A 6,471-nucleotide genomic window follows, 5' to 3' on the forward strand; every position below is an offset into this window, starting at 1 on the left:
AGAAAAATGGAAAACATGTATTTCTTTTTATTTGGATGTCAGATCTACAGTGGAAAGGAGAGAGAGAGAGAGGGAGAACCAGAGGGAGAGGGATGGATGGTCAAAAATAGGTAGGGAGCAATAGACATGTGGAAAGAGAGAGACAGAGAGACGGAGAGAATCTTTCCATCTGCTTGTTCACCCTCCCAATGTCTACAAGGGCTGGAGGTTATCAGATGTGAAGACAAGAGCCAAAAGCTTCTTTTGTGTCTCTATCGTGGGAGAGGAGCAGGGGCTCCAGGACTTGAGCCATCCACTACTGCTTTCTCTGTTCTTAAACAGGGAGCTGGACAAGAAGTGGAGCAGCCACAACACAAGCCTCTTGCTTATATGGGATGTCAGTTCCAGGGATGGGGGTTACCCTGCTTTGGCACCGTGCTGACCCCTCTGTTAAATTTACTTTGAGTTTTATTTTTCACAGTAGAATGTCCAAAATGCTTGAAAACTTTACAGTGTCAAAAGCCTTGAAGGAGACCCCATTTCCCCCCGATGCTTTAAAACTTAGTAGTGATGGAAGTGTACTCTCAGTTGGTAAAAATGAATGTAGAGTAATCAGGCACAACCAAGTGACATCTTGTGGCTCTCTCTCCCTTTCAAAATGGATTATCTCTTGCAGGTGACAGAGGAATTCTAGGAAGATGGAAATGTTTCCATACACAAAGGATAGCATAAATAATAGGACATCGATTCCAAATTCCTCCAAGTAGGCTGAGAGGAGATTAATTTATTATGAACATTCCTTCTTTAGATTTGATAATATACTTAGGAAGTTAGGCAAAGTACCTCTCATTCCTAATTAGTTTAGTAAGTTTTGGCAAAGTGACATGTTAGTGCTAGATGACCTTAATGAAAACGGAATGTCTGGATGTTTTTGTAATCTGTTCAGCAATTTCCAAGTGCTTGCTTGTAATCACATCCACCAGGAAGTAGGTGAATGAGCTTGTCTGCCACTCCTCAGCTGAGGTGCCTGGGACAGCAAGGGGGCATTGCAAAGGAACAGGTGCACACATTGGCAAGCATCTGCGTTGGGGCAGCCCTAAAGCTGCGAGTTGGGAGTCACCATCAATCCATTTTTCTAACAGCAGAAGACAGCACCTCAACCAAGCAGGGATGCCTAGGGCTCCTTGAGGACAAAATGTAAGCATGTTGATAAAGGCAACATAATGCTAACTATGCTAACTTTTATTTCTGTTTGAGAAATAGAGCTACAGAGTGTGGAAATGGGGGAGGCAAGGGAGGCATGGAGAGAAAGAGAGAGTGGGGGTTAGCAGGAAGAGAAAGAGAGAGGGCATTTGAGAGGGAGAGAGAGAGAGAGAGAGAGAGAGAGAGAGAGAGAGAATGAATGAGGGTTATAGAGTGGGAGAAAGAGAGAGACAAGCGTGTTAGAGAATGGGAGAGGGAGAGAGAGAGAAAGAGGGAGGGAGAGAAAGAGGGAGAGAAAAAATGGGAGAGAGAGAGAGAGAGTGAGAGACAGCAAGCTGAGGCAGGGTACACCAGTGCCAGAATCCAGGAGCCTCCTCCAGGTCTCCCATTAGGATGTGGGGGCCCACGTATTTGTGCCATCCTCTGCTGCTTTCCTGTTGGTGCATTAGGAGATTGGAAGTGAAGTAGCCAGGACTTGAGCGTGTGCTGGTAAGGGAGGATAGCATTACAGCTGGCAGCCTAACACACTAAGCTGCAAGGCCAGCTCCAGTTTAGTTTGTTTTAATAATGGGTGAGTTATTTAAGGAGACAAAAATGGGAGAAAGATGAGGAAGGGAGGAAATGAATTTGTTAGGGAGCTTTGATCTTACAATGGCACAATGTTCCCATTGTTGTCCTTGAACAAATGGAATATACCGGTGTTCTTCCCTTCTCAGTGTTTTCTCTGAAGCATTGTACCCTGTCAGGGTCAGACTTGCTTCAGAGTTGAGGTGTTAACATTGACATCACAGAGAAATGGACCAAGAGCACTAGAGGGAAGAAATGTGTAGCACCCCCTTCAATGTTTGAGTGGTGGGCACTCAAATTCTATCAACACATTTCAATGAAAGTACTATCTTTGTAGAGCATAAACTTCAGGATAGTGTAGGTCTTTTTTCTTTAAACTATCTTCAAGAGATCCTATAACATTAATTTCTCCAAATCCTTGAAATTTTCAAACTCACCTACCGTGCTGTTGAGTGGACTGAGTGAGACACATGCTAGGGAAAAGCAGGTAGGTGAGATGGGAATCCTGGATAGGTGGACCCTGACCTCGGCTCAGGCAAGAATCACCTGTGTGAGGCTACAACACAAATCAAACATTTCCAGAAACACAGTGCTTCCAGACATTCACACACCCTCTGAGAACTGTTTGTGCTTTGCGATTGAAATGACTTTTGTGCATTTGAAACTGTTCAGATTTAAGACTGCCCTCTCCTTCCTGAAGTAACTCCAATTGTATGGACTCGGCATGCTGTGCACTTGTAGGCATCCCAGAAAGGAGTCACTTTGGGACAGATCTGAGCTGTATAAATCCATGAGAAAAGGTCAGTGATGCCTGAGCTGTAGTGCAATGACACATGACAAGGCACGTGGTCATTTTACATTTCAAAAGTTTCATTTTTCCTGTTTCACAGATGCAGGGCTTGCTGTTGCTATAAAACATACAAACCAAAGCTCAGCAGCCCAAATATGAACTACTGGTTAGGCAAAAAGAAATGGCAGAATAGGTGCTGGCAAAGTTGCAGCCTCTGTTAAAAGCACCTGCTTTTCAGCAGCTGTCATCTTTGTGTGTCTCCATTTGCAATGACACAGCCACCTTGCCCACATTCATCCTACCTCCTTCTCCATTGCCTGGTGCCCACCAAGTTCTCAAAGTCAGTGTGCTAGTGTTTGTTTCAGACGATGCATAGCCTAATAACAGGGGCAGGTGCTGGCACTGTGGCAAGATGCTGATTGCGATGAGTGCACTGCATCCAAGTGCTTGTGTCCAAGTCCCGAACTTTGCTTCTGATCCCAGCTTCCTGGTGATGAGCAGCCTAGGCGGCAGCAGGAGACGACACCTGTAGTTGTATGTGGGAATAATTTCCTGGCTTCTGACTTTGTCCTGACCCATCCTCAATGTCCTTTCTGAGATCTTTCTCTCCCTCTACCATGTGTATATGTGTGTGTTTGTGTGTTTGTGTGTGTGTGTGTTTTAACCAATCTTTGAACATGAAAGCAAAGGCAAGAAAAGAAAATGAATGTACTTCCAAAGCTTCATGGAAAGTGACATTACAAGCTAAACGTAGGGACAAGTGTTTAGCCTAGCAATTAAGATATGAAGATACAGGTTTCACCGGTAAGAACCAGATTGAGTATGTAGCAGTTGTTCAGGGGCAGTGTTGGTGTCAGGAGAGGATGTGGACAAAGGCAACCTGAACTAAGGACCACTGTTGCATGCCACATTTGGCACAGAGAGGTGACCTGATAGAAGAGCTTGTGGAATTGCTTTGTGAGGACAGAGGCCCTGCAGTTGAGTGCAGAAAGCAAGGCAAGGGGCATTCCAAATCAGAATAGGCTACAGTATTGGGCATTGTACATGTGGGTCATGTCTGGGGCAGATGGACAGGGCTAGGCCAGTTCAATAGGAACCACTGGCAGAAGAGGACAGGTCACATGAGGGGTCGGGTCAGGCTGCAACCAACCCACTCACACCAGGGCTGGGACAGGGAGCTGGCTGAGCCAGGTCAGGCTGCATCTCGCTCAGCAGAGGCTGGGACTTGGGGCAGGCTTGAGTGAGCCAGGCTGAAGCACGTGCCGGTGGATGCTGAAGTGTGGTGATCCATGCTAGGCTAAGGACAGTGGGTACTGGGTCCGTGAAATCCAGGATAGGTGGTCCCACGGGGTCCAAGGTGCCTGCCTGGTTACCTGACCCACCTGCTAGATCCAGCTTGCTAGATCTGTTAGCAGCTGTGGCAGTGGGTCTGGCAGGGTCCACGTTGCTAGGCTCTGGACCTTGTGTGCACATGGGAGAACTAGTCCTCATCAGTATAAACGACAGTGTGGTAGGCGGCTGTGCCAGATCCACTTAAAGATTAAGGCAGCCTATTGGGCTTTCAAAGGACATCTGCCACATAGCAGAGGAAGAACAGAACAGATTGAACAACTAGCCCAGCCCAAATAAGGCAGCAAATATCTGGGTGAATGGAGAGTCAGTGGTGGAGTGTGTCAGCCAGTGGACATTGAAAGTGTTCCCTCATTCTCAGATCAGGAGACTGACAATATTGCAGAGCTCTCGACATCTTCTGAACAGAACCCTCAGCGCATATACCGCATTGGGACTGTGGGTCGACACTGTGTGGCCATTCCTGATTCTGGGTTCTGTGGCAATTTGGGTGCTGGGTGTGGCTTCTACCCTGGTGTCCTCCCCTCCCAGCAGATACAGTGAAAAGAAATGGAAAGCAAAAATATGGCATTGCTTAAGAGGCCTGTTGCTGTATACATGGCTACAATTGTTGCTTGCTACCACCGGGATCCCACATGTGTATTGCCTTGTATCTGGCTGCTCCAATTCCCTTCCTGCTACAGTAGAGGATGGCCCAAAAGCCTTGGGAGAATGTGCCCACCTGGGAGACCTGGAAGAAGCTCCTGGTTCCTGGACTCGAGCTGGCTTACCTGCAGCCCTTGTGGCAACTTGTCTAGTGATACAAGCTCTTTGGGAGGAGAGCAGTACAGAGAGCAGACATCGATGAACTTATGACCAATTTGACTACTACAAAATGAAGCCAGACTTCAAAAAATACAATGGAAGGCAAGATTCCAGTTGAAAGTATATTTCTTTGGTAAAATCAACACATTTGTAATTTTCATTTGTAATCTGAACTCAATCAGTATGCCCCACCATTCCAAAGTAATCGTCTAAATGTCATTATACTATTCCTGTATATGATATATACAACATACATTATATCTTCTAAATGTCAGTTCAGTATTTATGGGGGTCAGAGGCTTGCAGCAACAAAGTTTTCTCAGTGAAGAGCACAGTTTTGTAGAATTGATGCGTGTGTGAATTCTCTTCCCATAAGATTTTTACTTCAGAAAACTACCACACGTGTAATTTTCTTCAGATACTGCATATCCACCTTTTGTGGAAGTCAACATTTTGTGGTAGACATTCAAGGCTAATCTTGGAACCGTTTCGTTTCTTGCTTAGCAATGTCAGGGTTGTTACTAGCAGTTTGAAGAGCTGCTTCGCTCAGCATTCATCACTAAAAACCTCATCATCTACTCTACCTCTCTCAGCACAGGAATGGATGAATGTAAGTTCTAGTCTCAGAGTTGCCGTAGCAACAATCTATCCAATAGTCACATGTTCTACAACTGTAACCTAATAGTCGCCAGATTTCTTCATATGCTCAAAAGATGTCATACACTGTTCAGGATTGATGATTCCAGTCTCCATTAGCTGGCCCAATACCTTAAAAACAAAACAAAACAAAACAAAATGAAACAAAGCAAAACCCCTGTATTGAAGTGAGCAGTAGAAAGAGGCCTCACAGGAAGCCTTGTTCAGGATGTGTGGGGGAGATGGGTGGAGACACTGTAGCTGTGTTCTGACTCCAGTTTCCCACTCTGAGCAGGTAAGGATCTGACATGGGCATCTATCAGGTGCACTGTTGCAGTTCGATGGAGGAGGCCTGGTGGTAGGTGCTCCTCTCTAGGCACAGCAGACTCTGGCCTGCCCAAGCACACTCTAGAGGATCCGGATCTGGCTTCAGAGCCAGCCCCACCTCCTCCTCCTCCAGCTCTGCTCATGCCAAGGCCATGGCAGAAACCCTGGTCTAAAGGTGGGCAGTGCCAATGCTCCCACACAGCTCTGGCCTCGTGGCACAGCTCTGTGCCTCTTCAGCTGCAGACCCAGGTACCAGTTCGGCCTGCGGGGGCTCTGGGAATAATACATAAATTCTTGTGTGGACTTTTTAGACTCATCGTATACAAGAATCAAAAATGAGAAAGTGCACCAACAAGAATACTCACCATAAATTCACATCACACAGACTTTTTGCAGTCCCTTCCGGGAAGCCTGCTTTTGAGCTTGCCAGCACTGCCGAAACTCTCCCGGCTCCTCAGCAGTGGCTCCTCTGCTTTTCGTGATGGAGAGTCTCTGGGCAGGAATGCTGGAAGCCCCACGTGCCCAGGAGTGACACCTGGGCTGATGACGAGCAGGCTGTGCATGGTATTACAAGCTCCTCAGAATGGTTCCACTACTGCTCTGATATGTAACATTGAAGCACTTTATAAGCTTTGTAGCTCCTCCATAATTTTACATCGCTTTAAAGTGCTCATGCTCCAATCCATAAAGTCTTCGTTAAGGGCTGCAGATGTGTAAAAGGCACATGATCAAAATGACAGTAATCAACTCCTTCAATTTTACGTGTGAAAATTTCTGTGGGCTTCTCCCATCCCCCAACACTTTGTATTGGTTGT

The 6,471-nt window shown here is 46.3% G+C and overlaps 1 pseudogene; it reads right to left on the bottom strand.

The window, feature by feature from the left end:
* Nucleotides 1-5,073: 5,073 nt before the first annotated feature.
* On the bottom strand, nt 5,074-5,645 carry LOC121146381 (annotated as a pseudogene).
* Between the last annotated feature and the right edge of the window lie 826 nt (nt 5,646-6,471).

The sequence above is a fragment of the Ochotona curzoniae genome, unplaced genomic scaffold (assembly GCF_017591425.1).
Source record: "Ochotona curzoniae isolate NIBS_2020 unplaced genomic scaffold, NIBS_Ocur_1.0 scaffold_4505, whole genome shotgun sequence".
Taxonomy (NCBI): domain Eukaryota; kingdom Metazoa; phylum Chordata; class Mammalia; order Lagomorpha; family Ochotonidae; genus Ochotona; species Ochotona curzoniae.